The following is a 15,799-nucleotide window of genomic DNA, read 5'->3' as shown; positions in this document are numbered from 1 at the left end:
TTTTACTTTCTGCCTACATATGTTGTCATATTCGAAGTGAGTTTCTTGTGGATGGCATTTAGAGGGTTTTTTAAAAAGTCCATTTTGTGAATCTCTGTCTTTTAATTCATGTGTTTAGGCCATTTAACCTGAACATAATTATTGATGTCTTGGGGCTTAAATCTAACGTTTTATTATTGGCTTTCTGTCTGTTCCCTCTATTTCTCACTCCTTGTTTTCCTTTTCTTGCCTTATTGTGGGTTACTTGAATATTTTTTAGAATTCCATTTGACTTATACTGTTTTTGAGTATATCACTTTGAATAGTTTTCTTAATGTTTTGGGTATTAAAATATACATATGTAACTTATCACAGTCTACTGTTATCAACATTTTACCACTTCTGGTAAAGTGTAGAAATCTTATTTTCATTTAGGTCCCTTTACCCTCCTACATTTTCAATATAATTTTCTTATTTCCTCTCTATATATTGAACCCAACATCAGATGGTATTTTAATTTTTGCATCAACAATCCAACATGAGTGAAAAATTCATGAGGAAATGGATAGTCTATTATATTTATCCTATTTTCACACATTTCATTGTTTTCCTCCCTTTCCAAAGTTCCAGGCCTCCTCCTCTTATCGTTTCCTTTTTGTTTGGAGAACTTCCTTTAGCCATTCATTAATGGTATGCCTGCTAGTGAAAATTTTATAAATTTTGTCATCTGAGAATGTCTCTATTTCCCCTTTATTCGTAAAGGATATTTTCACTGAACTTGGAATTCAGAGTTGACAGCTCTTTTCTTTCATCACTTGAAAAATGTACCACTTCCTTCTAGCCTTTATGGTTTCAGATGAGAAATCCACTATCATTTAAATCAGTGTTCCTCTATAGGTAATGCATGTTTTTCTCTCTATCTGCTTTTAAGATTTTTTTCTTTATCTTTAGTTTTCAGAAGTTGGTTATGATGTGTCTCGGTGTGGATATTTTTGGGTTTTCCTGGCCTACTTTTGGGGCTGTGGTTCCAATGACAATTTAGTTTTTAGCACCCTTGCAGTACTATTCTGGTCTGCTTTGTGTGCTACTCAGAGGGCCACCTTGAAAACCTGAGTGATATGCTGCACTGTATGTAGTTCAGTTCTCAGACCTGCAGGCATATTGATTTAATTAGTTTTGTGTTTGGATCAGACAGGTGTCTTTCCAGGACTTCCTATGCAGATTTAAAGAATGCCTTTCTTCAGCTCCCTCCTCTCTGAGATCCCTCCTGCACTCTAATTGGGAGGGTGAGGGGCACCAGCTGCCACAGGCAGACAAAGGTGAAAGTCCAGACTCCTCACTCTGTCCCCACTGGCATGGCAACAGTGGGGAGGAGGAGCACCTGTCTGCATCCTCTGCTGATGCCGGGTGGGAGGGGAGCCGCACATGTCCAGACTCGGCACTAGCTCTCTGCTGACACCACTGGCGGGAGAGGAAAGTGCCTCTCCAACTGCCTACCACTTGGTGGGGCTCCGGAGATTCGACTCCCCACTTGGTCCTCCTTCATGGTGCCAGTGAGGGGGATAGAAAGTGCCTCCCTGGTCCATCTAGTGCCACCAGGGGAAGAGTCGGGAGATGCCAAAACTTCGGGGGCTGAAAGTGCTAACCCTGCCTACCTGCTGCTGCTAGGTGGGGGATAGCAGTCTGGACTCCTTGCTGAGTATACTCTGATGCTGCCAGCTGGGCTGAGCACGCCTTCTCTGGCTGTCTGGTGTGACTGTGGCTCCCACTAGCTCTTGGCTGATGCCCAGCGGGGGAGGAAAATGCTTCCCCAGTGCCGCCGGGACTCCCACTCAGCTGGTGCTCCCAGAGGGGAGGAACATGTTTCCCCGCGGCTACTGAGTGGGAGACTGTCATCTCTAGTCCCTACTCCGTCTGTGCTTTGCTGACACCACGGGTTTGGCTCGGGTATGGCCGGTACTGTCCAAAAGGTTTTTCTTATGCTGGGCTGGATTTTACTCCTTTCTTGGTCCTTTAGCCACAAATAACAGATTTTTCTTTTGTTTGTCTGCTCTGATTGGAAATTCTAGGTTCCAGGCTTCTCCAGCACCCAGCCTGGGACTTACAGAAAATAAAAAGAAAAGCGAGGGAGATCATCATAGTATCATTCCTCAAGTCCTGAGGCCACTCTGCTTTCCTTTTTCCACCTTCCGTAGCCCTCTTATGATGGACTTTTGTGTTATTTTCAGGGATTTTTATTGCACTTAGCAGGGAAGACCAAGGAAAAATGAGTCTATGCCATCTTGCTTGAAACGTGAAGTTACCTTATATTTTAAAAGAAATTAATGAAATGATTAACAAAGAAATTTTTCTGTTTCAGTTGGAAAAGAGAAAGTATTTGGTCAGGAGTCATGACTTCAGTTTGTACTTTAAAGCCAAAACTATTTGTCATCTTTTTTTTTAATTTATAAAATGGAACTATACTTTCAGAAGGCAAAGGGAATTGTTTATCTGTCTTTGTTGAGCCACTGATTGATGAAACTGAATGCAATATCCTTAAACTGCTTATGCTATTGTGCAAACACTATGGTGGTGTAACTTGCCCAAAACGGGCTCAGGGGACCAAAAGAGAAAAGGCCAAAGAAATATAGAGAAATAAATAATCATTCTTGGCAAGACTTCCCTTCCTTTTTCTCCTTTCTCTCCAATTTCTTTCTTGTCCATCACACCAAAGTCCACATGATAAAAATCAATAACAGGCCTCATTTTCCTTAGACAAGTACAATACCCACTTTCCACATGAGTTAATCTGTGCACTGTAACATGTATGTAAATCCATAGACAAATGGTTTGGAAGGATACAAACCAAACTGATAATGGCAGTTACCAGTGGGAGCAGGGGATCTAAGAGGATTTTAGATTCATCTGCAGTTTTTTTCAGGGAAAATAAAACTCTGTATTATTTGTGTAATTAGCAAGTAATAATAAAACAAAAACAACTTGTGCATCTGCCAAGCCACATGAGTCTGATACAGAAAAGAATTTAAAATATGCTCCCCTTTTTCTCTGTCAAAAATGAGTTCACACTTATGAAACCTGATGACACCTAACATTTGTTCAGAACTTCACCACCATGACTCACAAGAACATTCTCAAATAAATTAGGAAAATTGCTGATTTTTCAAATAAAGCAATTGTAAACACCAGCAATTTTATTTGCACTCGTTGAAATGATAACATGTAAAAATGGTCTTCCTATACACATAATACAAAGGCCCTACAGTGAAAATGTCTTTAAAGTCAATGCAATAAATTAATAAGCAATGGAAATCTCACTTGATTCTTTGCTACATATTGATATCCAAAATAGTGCTACTAGACAGAGACAATCTGCAAAAAAAAAAATTGGAAAGAACTTTGAATTCACAAGACTTCATTTGTGAAGGCTATATTCACAGAAGGAGGCAAAAAAAATCAATATTTGGGGAGCATCTACTGTGTCTCAAGTGTTTAACTTACATTTTCTCATCTAATCCTCCCCAGACCCTGAAGATAGTAATCATTATTTGCATTTTACAGGTAAACAAACTGAGGCTCAGAGAGAAAATAACTTGCCCAACATCATTAGTGGACAGTAGGTACACTTCAAAACAAATGCTTTCTACTCTTGTGTGGGTTTGAGTATTTCAAAGCATCTACCATTTCTATCCCAAGGGAGAGTGGAAATAGCCAGCTAATCTAGTCCAGTACTCATTAAATATTTATGGCATGAGGAAATGATTTTATAAATGAAATACATACCTGTTCTTTGAAATCCTTCCTTCTCAGGTGTTAACTTCAATTGAATTGAAGAACTAATTTTCTTACCAATGAACTGAAAACAGTTTAGTGGAATCAGGCACTAGCATACACCCAATGAATGATTATAATCACTGTAGCTTCCTTTTACCAGATGGTTAATGACCTTCATAGACCAAATATATGTTCAATCTGATGCCATAGATGAGTAATATTGACGCTATCTCTTCTTAGAAGCTGGTCTGAGCTTGTGATTTATTTTCACAAAGAACAAATATTCACTGATGGAAATTAAAAATAAAATGAAACACCAAACATCACTGTAATGGTCAGTTTTATAGGGCTAGGCGCTTTGTTGCCCGGACTAGAGTGAGTGCCATGGCATCAGCCTAGCTCACAGCAACCCCAAACTCCTGGGCTCATGCAATCTCTGCCTCAGCCTCCCGAGTAGCTGGGACTACAGGCATGTGCCACCATGCCCGGCTAATTTTTTCTCTCTATATATTTTTAGTTGTCCAGATCATTTCTTTCTATTTTTGGTAGAGACGGGGTCTCGCTCTTGCTCAGGCTGGTCTCGAACTCCTGACCTTGAGCGATCCACCCCTTCGGCCTCCCAGAGTGCTAGGATTACAGGCGTGAGCCACCGTGCCCGGCCTGAGAAGGTGTTTTGTAGATGTGATTCAAGTCCATAATAAGTTGACTTTAAATAAGGAAGATTATCTCAGATAATCTGGTGGGCCTGATTCAATCAGTTGAAGGCCTTAACAGCAGAACTGAGGCTTTCCTGAAGAGGAAGTCCTGCTTGTGGACAGCAGCATCAGCTTGTGCCTGAGAGCTCCAGCCTGCCCTTTCTGATGGCCTGCCCGAAGGATTTCAGATTTCAGACTTGCCTAGCCAGCCCCCAAAATCACATAAGCCAATTCATCTATATCTATATCTATATCTATATCTATATCTGTGTATCTCCTATTGGTTCTGTTTTTCTGGTAGAATCCTGACTGATACAATCACTATCTTTACTTTTTTTTAAATATTATTTTAATTTTTTAGAAACATGGTCACTCTGTTGCCCAGGCTGGAGTGCAGTGGTACCATCATAGCTCACTGCAGCCTCTCACTCACTCCTGGGCTCAAGCAATCCTCTCGCCTTAGCCTCCTGAGTAGCTATGACTACAGGCACGTGCCACCATTCCTGGGTAATTAAAAAAAATATTTTTTGGACATGGGGTCTTGCTGTGTTGCCCAGGCTGTTCTTTAACTCCTGGCCTCAAGCAATCCTCCCCAACCCCTAGCCTCTCAAAGCTCTGGGATTACAGGCATGAGCCACCGTGGCCAGCCTATCTTTACTTTTATATATCAACCCAGAACCTATATGCACTTAACGAAAAAAATTATTTTTCCTTGAATTTAGTATTCTTTCTCTAGATTTGAATTTTCTAAATCAGAAATATCAAAGGGGCTTAAGAAAGTATCTGATTCCAAAGAATGCTCAACTTCAGAGACTATCCATCATTTTCCATATTACAAGTAAACTACACAGTATGTGGCTTAGGAGAGAGTTGTTCCTTTTGGGAACCACCATCTGAGTTCTCAGAAGTCTCTTTCAGTTTCCTGAAAATAGAAGCACCACGGAAGCCCGTGGAAACTGCTCCAGGCCTTCTTCTATGCTCTATGCAAGTCCATCCATAAATCCTGCATGTCTAATGAGATACAAGAACCACTTTTAAAGAAATCACAACTGCAATAATATTGTTCCTTGAGTTCTCCAGAAATATCTTAGGAATATTTTGCTTCTCTGGGAGATATTTCCCAAATGATTTCCTCCCACCATTTATCCCCCTGAAGAAGTTTTTGGGTTACTTTTGGAAATGTTATTAAATCGTTTCCCTCCTTTTTTAAAAACTGTTATTTTTTATTCATCTATTTATTTAAAACTGATCTTTCAGACATGATTTAATATGGCCTTTTTTGTCCAGTGGAGGTGTAGGGTGTCAGAGACCAAGGAGTGTTTAGGGAGAATCCTCTTGAAGCATTGACCTGGTGTGGGCATCAAACCTCAAGCAGGATAAGGAGGATAGCCACACATGGTGGTGGTGGCAGTGGGGTGCTCCCCAGCCTGGGACATTGGAGTTCAAGCTAGGGAAAGAGTCCCTGCCATCTGTCTTGGTATATGCTAAACTAAACAGATCGTAAGCATCATGTGGCAAATACTGATAGTTGCTTACCCAATATCCATTCTTTTCATCTTTACTGTCAGAACCTCAAATTTTCAGCAAGATAATGTGCCTAGTAAAAATACCTCCTTAGACTCCCCTGAAGCCAGGATGGCCATGTGATCCAGCTCTGGAAAATGAGATACAAGTAGAAGTCTACTGAGTGAGGCTTCTGGGAAAGTTATTGTTTTCCCAATGAAAAGGGACAGATTTAGCCAGCCTTTTGCCACTCACCTTCTCCATTCTTTTTGCCTAGAATGCAGTCACAATACTTAAGAGGCATAAGAACTATCTTAGCAGCATAAAGAAAAAAACTACATGTTTAGGAGGAGGGAAGATACAAAGAGCCTAGGACCTTGAAGATACTTCGGCGTTGCTGGGTTGCCTACCTCAAGACTTTCTGTAACATGAGAACCAGCATGTTATTCTTTTTTGTTTTTTTGGTACCCTGCTAACAGTTGTTCCCTTCACCCTTCTACCTCCATCCTACAATGTTCAGCTCATAATAGGTATTATTTAGTGGCATTAGGATACTATAACTCCCTCAAACATGTTCATGTTTGCATTCATCCAACTAGTTTTTGCTTCAGGCAGTATTTGGTTGCCCGAGGTCAAGAGGGGCAGGTACGGAAGTCTTGGTGTCTGTCTACAGAGAGTTTTGTGTCATTTTAGAAAAATAAGACATGAGGAAAGTAATACTTCAGAGTTTTATATAATTTAGGAGGAGAACTAACACTGGGGCTAATATTTTTACTTGATCTATTTCATTGAATACTCAAAATATAATAACTGCAAAGCAGACATAGCCCTCCTCTTATAGATGTGGAAACTAAAGACAATACATAGCTGGTGGAGATCTAGGCAGGTAGTATGTAGCAGAATGTAAGTCAAACTCAGGTCTGATGGTTCTTAAATCCACACTTGTTCTTTGCAGTTCTGACACGACTAGTCCAAATGATCAGCAGTCAGTGGCTTCCTGGAGGACACAGAACTTGGACCAATCCTGAAGGATGGGCAGAATTTGAAGCTTTGAGGTGGGGAGTGGAAAAAGGGATTCCAGACATGGAAAGGAACATAAGCAAAGACCAGTTTTCATTGATCATTCCCTATTAAGTAGTGAGGAGTTCAAATGGCTAAAGCGGAAGATTCAGTTCTTTAAACAAGTACCTGTTGACTCATCTCAACATCCTGTAATATTCACTGTGGGATATAACAAGGATAGTTTTGTGAAAGTACCTGGCGTGTAATTGCTGCTCGGTTTTTGATGTTTGGTTCTTTAAAAAAAGGAGGTGTTTTCTTTCCTTAAAACAAAGGTACTCATAATTTGGATTACTTGGAAAGCTGGCAATCTAGCTAGGGGAAATACTTACATTATTTAAGAGTTCCAAAATACAGAGTGTCACAAGATGATACAAGACTACTGACAACAACTCCAAAGGCTGTGCTTTTAACTACTATGCTCTTTTACCCTGCAGTGTGTGGGATGTACAGGAAGAAGCAAGTGGAAAAGATCTCAAGTAGGGACCCCAATCAAGAGGCTGATGTAACCCTGGGGTCAGTGACACACATTAGTTTCATGAGGATGGGAATGGAAAGGAGAGAATGGAGCAAGAACATTTCAACAACAGGGCTAGTTAAGAGCTGCTTAGCAGGGCGAAAGAAAGAACAGTCTAACATGACCCCCAAATCTCACTGGTATAACTGAGATAACTGCATGTCATCAATGGAAATGGAGATGCCAGGACAGAGAGCCCATCTGGGAAGGAGGAATATGATACGTTCAGTTTAGTGCATAGTGACACCAGGAGAACAATTATCTAACTATTCAAGCGAACAGATTTAGTAGAGAGCTGAAGATTGAGAAATGTCAGATGAACAGCTGTGCTGTGACAGTTGAAGCTATGGTGACAAATGATTGTGTACCTAAATGAAAGAATGTAGGGCTGTAGTCACCCTTTAATTTCTTGCCTCCTATAGGTGACTTGTTATAGTTTCTTTTTTTTTTCATTTTTTTTTTTTTTTTTTTTTGAGACAGAGTCTTGCTCTGTTGCCTGGGCTAGAGTGCAGTGGTGTAATCATAGCTCACTGCAACCTCAAACTCCTGGGCTTAAGTGATCATCCTTATTCAGCCTCCAGGGTAGGTGGGACCACAGGTGCACCACGACACCTGGCTAATGTTTTAGTTTCTTATTTGTCCTTTCAGTGTTTTTTAAATGCAAAATGAAGCATATCTATACACAGACTTATTATCTCCCCTTTCTTACACATAAGGTAGCATAGTGTTTCAGATCTTGGTTTTGTCATCTAACAGTAAGATTTTTCCTTATTAATACATAGAGATGGATCTTTGGTTTTTGTTGTTTTTAACTTCATGCTTATTTGAATGTTGTTTCTCTGCCCGTCTTTGATCTATTCTTTCACCTTTAATACTTTGCACAGTCACCATGTTTAGGCTTTCTAACTGCCTGGAGGGTCATATGTATTTTGAAAAATACACCAAGTAATTTTTGTATGCCCCTCCCTCTGGAGTAGTGGTCAGGAACACAGACATTGGTTTAGACCCCAACTCAGACACTTACTTGCTCTGGTCATGCTGGTCTTTGGGTGAAAGGAGGCTTAGGATTTCTCTTCTGTTCTTCTTCCCTGCTCCCCCCACCAAAAAAGAGTATTAATCTGGATTGGGAAGATTCCATGGCACTAGGCTGAGTCACCGAAGGTGGAACCTTCAGAGGAGTACAGGTAAGTGGTTGTCTCTGTCTTCTTGTCTGGAAGTGCCCTTTTGCTCTCCTTACTTTCCGCAGCAGCCATGCCTAGGGGCAGAGGCTCCCAGGCATCAAGTAAGCTGTCTTTCTATCCCTTTTTTTCCTCTCTAGCATTCCTAGGAAGGGCCTTGTCACATCAGTGGAGGAAGAGCCAAGCCTAGAATGTGCACTGTGGGGACCCCAGGCCAATCCAGCATAGGAAAATTGCAATGGGCCAGCCTCATTCCTTGCAGTTGCACATTGGAGTTTTGGGCCAAAGCCCCGGGTAATCATAAAGGTCACTTTTCTTTGTTTTATACTCTGGGAAAATCTATATTCCCTGAGATCTCCAGGAAACAGGTAAATGGGGCAAGATTCAGGTTCTGCTCTATCCTGGCTAAACACATCCTTAACCATATTGGTCTAATCCTTTAATAGATCCCCACTTTCCTATTTCAAACATGTGACCCTGAACAAATGAGGTACTTGACCTAAGTTTCAATTTCTTCATCTGGCAAAATGGGACCAATAATTCGGTCTTCATACATTTGATGTGAAGGTTAAATGACTTAATGTATGCAAAATACTTAACACAGTGCCTGGCCATTACAGCAGGTGCTCAATAAATGGTTGCTATTATTTTTATTATTGTTATTGATAGCATAGTGGTTAAAAGCATGGGTTTTGGAGTTAAACTGCTCTCTTTGGTCTTGGGTCCAGACTGCACTCAGCATCTGTTTGACCCAGGGAAGTTAGCTAACCTCACTAAGTTTCAATTTCCTCAATCATAAAAACAGGGATAGTAATAGTACCTCTCTCTTAGGATTGTTGAGAAGATCAAATGAGATTTCATATGTAAAGTGCTTAACACAGAGCCTGACATATAAGTAGCTGCTATATCGTAACAGCATTTTAAAACCCAGACCCAACTCTACTTAAATGATTTCTGCCTCTTCGGATAAGGTGGGAGGTACCTCTTCCCATATACCTGGGGGGAGGAATGCAACATTCACCCATAAAAATGCACTCATAGTACATTAAATTGTACACTTAAATTTTTGTCAAGAGAGCAGGTCTTGTGTTATGTTTTTTCACAACTTAAAAAATGCACTCACAGAAACTTGTTTTATAAGGGTGAAGGAAGGGCACTGTAACATTCTGCGCATCTACTGTGCGTCCTGTGGTTTACATTTTTCCTTATACTTAATATAATTGGAAAAATACCTATATATAGTGCTGTTAGATTCAGTATGAACAGTACCATATAGGTCTCAAATGCTACCCTATGTATTGCCATAACCTGTGATCATTTATTCACTTTACAAACACATGTTAACACGAAAGGATTTGTAATACTATATACCTGATCAAAGATGTATAATGGAGGTCAGCATTTTTTTTTTTCATTTCAAGCAGCTGAGCCCTGGCTCAAGTCAGACTCTTTAAATCTAAGCACCACATTTTTGCATGTGTTTTTCTTTATTCTGTGTCATGCTACTTTTAAAACACTAACGGGAAGGGGATAGTCATATGTCACCCAAATCCTGGTCTACTGCTACCATTGACTAAATGCCAAGAAATACATTCGAAATAACAAATTACAATTAGGTCTCATATGAAGACATCAATGTGTTTATACTGAGGAAACAGGAAGAAAAACCATTTAAAGAAAATAAAGGTAGAGTGTGCATTTAGGAATTTACGTTTCTTTAAAATTTTATTTTATTTTATTTTGAAAAGTATAGCAATCTCTTAAAAGAACAGCAAACAAAAAATATCCTCTAACGTTAGATGGATTCATATTATTTATTGAGAAGACACTTTCCTGCAAATGAAAATCTCTTGGCTTTCTAATTTTAACTTAGATTCAAAGTGTTTAAAGAAGACAAGACAGATCTGATGGAATAGATTTTAAGAGCTTATTCATACATATATGATTGTGTGTTGAATGGACTATTGTGGCTAACGAGCGCTTTAAACTTCCGTGCCAGCACATTCATGGCTTGAATAGGATGGAAGAGTTTATGAAGTAAACCTTGATGCCTGCATACATTTTAATTTCTTTTTTTTTATTTCAGTATATTATGGGGGTACAGATGTTTAGGTTACGTATGTTGCCCTTGCCTCCCCACTACCCCCCAAGTCCGAGTTTCTTTAAAATTTTAGATTTACAACTAAGCCTTTATTCCAGGAAAGAGATAAAAGCCATCATTGCCATCATTTTCCCTGCAAAAGTTGGAGCAACACTGAACACTTCCCCGGACAACCCTGCACATTTTATTGATGATGCCCAAGTTCATCCCTGAACACCGGGAGAAGTGGGAAGATGTCAAGAGATACAAACAGAGGATGACAGATCTAAGAGGGACCAAGTGCCTGACTTTCCCCACAATCCCAAAGTAAGTAGCTGACTTTTTCCTTTTAACTCAGCGCCAGCATCAACAAATCACCACTCTGGCTTTATGCAACATTTCCTAATGGAATAAAACAAAACTTGAGTATGAAAACACATCAGAAGAAAAGTCACAAACTGCTGGGCTCTTGTCTGTTTCCAATGAATGCCACTGATGTTCTTAAAGCTTCCTAGGAGCCTCAGTGGGCAGAGACCATAGTTATTATTTCAACACAAAACAGAAAAGTAGTTAAAGACTGTAGAATGTTTTTTACTCCAAAACCAGTCAAGGAGAGTACATGAAGACAGGAATTACAGAAGAGACTGAAGTCTGATAGAGTAGAATGAAGCATTGGATTGTGAGTCATTCAATCAAAAAACATTAAACATAGATCACATTACTGGACCTGAGCTAGGAATAAAGAGATTTCTAAGCCTTGATTCTAGAGCTTAGGAAGCTAACAGTCTAGGATAGGGCTGGAGAAATAAAAATAAAATCCTAAGCCCCCTGACTGACTGAACGGACCCTCTCTTGGCCAAGGGGACCCCAAAGAAACCTTAAAACTGAGTTACCAGCCATGACAGAATGGGAAGTGGGACACGCCTCATTAGACAACCCCCCCGCCCCGTCTGCTAACCACCATTAGGCTTTCTTCCCCAAGGGTTAAACAGAAACCAACCTTTGGAAAGATTCGCTCCTGCTGATTTCAACCAACCTCATGACTGCTCCTCCCTTTTTGCAATTTGGGCACAACTGACCAGCATTCCTTCCTGATAAGAGACCACTGACCATGGAATGGTTCTGACCAGTCTACAGAGTATGTGCAGTGAGGATATCGGGTCCTTTGCTTCACCTTTTTTTTTTTTTTTAAAGAGACAGGGTCTAGCTCTGTCGCCCAGACTGGAGTTCAGTGATGCGATCATAACTCACTGCAGCCTCGAACTCCTGGGCTCAGGTGATCCTTCTGCCTCAGCTTCCCAAGTAGTTAGGACTACAGGCATGCACCACTATGCCTGGCTATTTTATTTTTAGTAGAGACAGGGTCTCGCTATGTTGCCCAGGCTAGTCTCAAACTCCTGGCCTCAAGCCATCCTCCCACCTTGCTCTTTGAAAGTGCTGGATTACAGGTGTGAGCCACCACACTTGGCCTTTTGATGACAGAGGGCCAAAAACACCCTTGGATCATGTTAATGCAGCCATTTTTTGTGCATGTGACCTATGAAGGCATGAATCTCAATTGCACATGTTTCTCCTCTCATAAATATTCATTACTCCTTCAGCTTATTAAATATGTATTAATATATTCGGCCACCCTAGTCAGCATAAATTCCTATTCCCTTTACCGTTCCCTGGAAGTGCTTGCTCTCAGCTCTGGCTGGAGGCTATGCTTCCCAGTCTGCAAGATGACCAGCCTACAGGCTACAACCCCTTATGAGAAATAAAGCTCTCCTTTCCAAATTTATGAACCTCATCATTCTTTAGTTGACAGGCTTCTTAAACTTTAATGTGCATGTGAATCCCCTGAATATCTTGTTAAAAAGTAGATGCTTATTCACCAGATCTGGAGTGGAGGCTGAGATTCTAACAAGTTCCTAGGTGATGCTGGTGCTGCTGGTCCACAGATCATACTTGGAGTAGCAAGAGAGGCATGGATAAAGAAATGGAATAAAGTGTTATAGGTACTTGGAAATCTGCACAGAGTACTATGTGAGCACCATGGAGGGAACAGGCCTTTCCACCCGAGAGTGTTAGAAAAGGCTTCATATAGGAGGAGATGGATGAGCTGAGTCTTGTTCTCCTAGTAATCGCAGGGGGAAAGTCAAGAGGCCTGCATTATAGTTCAGTGACTATGGTGTGAGTTGGACAGGCCATCTAAACTTTCTGACCCTCAATTCTCTTTCTCATCTGTAAAAGGAGGGATTGAAAATGTTCAGACTCTTCACAGTCCTAAAAACAGAAGACTCTATGACATAAATCTTAAAATACTTAATATAAGATCTGTTTAGAAGCTAGGGTAAAATATTAATAGTACAAAAGGTTCTCTTAATGTGCCTAACAAACTGACATACATTTGACAAATGAAAGTACATCAATCAGTAAGATAACAGCATTTAAGTCTTAGCCTCTTACGCTTGTTTGTCCCTGTTCAGTTGCCTATTTGTGGCCAAGTGTGTGGCTTCACAGCTGAAACTACTTTAAAAGAACATCATATGATACCCCCCCATCCAAGGGGAATGCATTCCAGGACCCCCAGTGGATGCCTGAAACTGCAGATAGTACCTACTGAACTCTATAAGTATTAAATACTATGATTTTCCTATATACGTACCTATGATAAAATTTTATTTCTAAATTAAGCACAGTAAGATTAATAAAACAGTACAATTATAACAATATACTGTAATAAAAGTTATGTGAATGTAGTTTCATTCAAAATAGTTTATTGTACTATACTCACTTATTTTGGGACTGTGATTGACTGCAGGTAACTGAATCTGAGAAAAACAAAGCCACAGATAAAGGGGGATCTACTGTATTTGCTTTGCTCAGCACAATAATACTTAACATTTATAAAGTACCTTTCATTTTCAAGGCACTTACAAATATCAGTTAATTACTTGTCACACAATTTGCAAGTTAATTTTCATTAGTCCAATTACAAGTGGATTAGATTAAACTCAAACAGTAAAGGCAGGCCCCACAGGGAGGATCAGAGCCAAGGTGAGAATGCTGGGGCTCTCTACTTCCTATGCTATTTATTTATAGGTGAGAACCAGCCCTCACCAGGAAAGCACCAAACCACTAGAAAAGGAAAAAAAACATGACCACTTCTGAACATCTTGCTGAAGCTTACCACTCACAGTCAAAATGTCATACAAGGAAAGAGATGAGTTATAAAGGCTCATTACCTCCCCCCACCATCTACCAAAAGAGAAAACCAAGTCAACAGTGAATGACTCCATTTTCACAAAAAAAGGTTTGCCTTACTAAAATTCAAATGAAGTTTGGCTTTTTTAGTGTTACACTTTTACAAGGATAAACTACTTTGTAGAATGAGTTTTGAAGGGGTAATCATACCCTAATTACAACAATACCTTCTCTTCCTATAAAGAACAGTTAAATATGTCCCTTTCAAGTGAGAAAAACAAATTTTAAACATCAAGAATTATCCAATAAGTATTTTTTGTTATTGTCTTGTGCAGTTCTGTTATTTCCAATGCTCCAAATGCTCTAAATGCATGCATAGAATCTTTATAAGTAGAAATAAAAATAATAAATATTATTTTAAAAACCAATCTGCAGTTTTAGTCTTCTGACTTATGCGCTAGGACAGGGAGAAGTTGGGTACAAAAGGCTGGCAAATTTGGAAATTTAAAAATAAGGTCCATTTGTATAAACCTGAAAGAAAGTATATATCACAATTTATTTGTTTTAAATATGGAAGAGAAAGATGCCTAATCTTAGTAAGCATTCATTCATAATAAAACATGATTCCTTTAGCAAAGGAAGTATTATATTGGAAATTCCTTAGATTAAAATAGGTTTTCTACTTCCTTTGCATTTCTCCGGAGTGCCTTATACACACAAAAAATGGCATAATTTTTCATTAACATAAACTGTAGATTAGACTATTTTACTTTTAACTTTAAAAAATTACATGAAATGCTGGCACATGTATGAGTAAATATATGTTATAGAAGTGCTCTTCAAAAATTATCAGTAAGCCATTTTATTTGTCCATTTTGTGTTGGATAAAAGGAGACTGGGTAATTTATGAAGAAAAGAAGTTTATTTAGCAGGCTGAGAAGTTCAAGGCCACGGCCTTGCCTTCTGGTGAGGGCTTTCACGCTGCATCACAACATGGCAGAGAAGGTTAAAGGGGAAGCAGATATGGGCAAAGAGAGGGAAACCCGACGGCCTTACAACAACCCACTCTCATGGGAACTAATCCAGTCTCTGAAGAGGGAGAACTCACTCACTACCTAGAGAAAAGCACCACACCATTCATGAGGGATCTGCCCCATGATCCAAACATCTCCCACTAGGCCACACCTCCCAACACTGCCACAATGGGGATCAAATTTCAACATGAGCTTTGGTGGAGACAAACAAACCATGTCCAAACCATTGTAGCCATTTTCATTTTAACATTTATTACAAATCATATTTTATAAACACTAGATAAATTATATATAAAAGCTAGAAATAAATATACAGAAGCAACACAAAAACAGCAGTACTGTTAAAGAGAAATAAGCTAATGTTTAAACATGTATAACTTAATAAAATTACCAATTTTTCATTGCTAATAATTTTTCATGAATTCAAAAGCTATTCAGAAACGAAATGTAGTACATTCTGATTACTATCAAAGTTTAGAATTATAGAAATAACTACCATAACACTACTTATTTTTAAAAATCCTTTCAAATATTCAGAAGCCAAATTACTATCCTTAAAGACAAATTAAACTTGGGTAAAAGCTCTTATGTAAGTGAATAATATAAAATTTTAGGCTTTGGTTCATAGATACAAAATTTAGTGGAAGATTTTAAATTAACATCTCCCTTATATGTTATATTCCTGAGTTTCTGCTAAAACACCATAGATAAAATAAAGAACTCAATTTATAGCTTTGTACATTGTATTTTATTTTTGAAAAACAGTATTGTGATTATTTCAAATGTGAATAATG

This window comes from Propithecus coquereli, unplaced genomic scaffold (assembly GCF_000956105.1).
Source record: "Propithecus coquereli isolate 6110/MARCELLA unplaced genomic scaffold, Pcoq_1.0 Scaffold388, whole genome shotgun sequence".
NCBI classification, from domain to species: domain Eukaryota; kingdom Metazoa; phylum Chordata; class Mammalia; order Primates; family Indriidae; genus Propithecus; species Propithecus coquereli.
Note: the sequence above shows the minus strand (reverse complement) of the source record.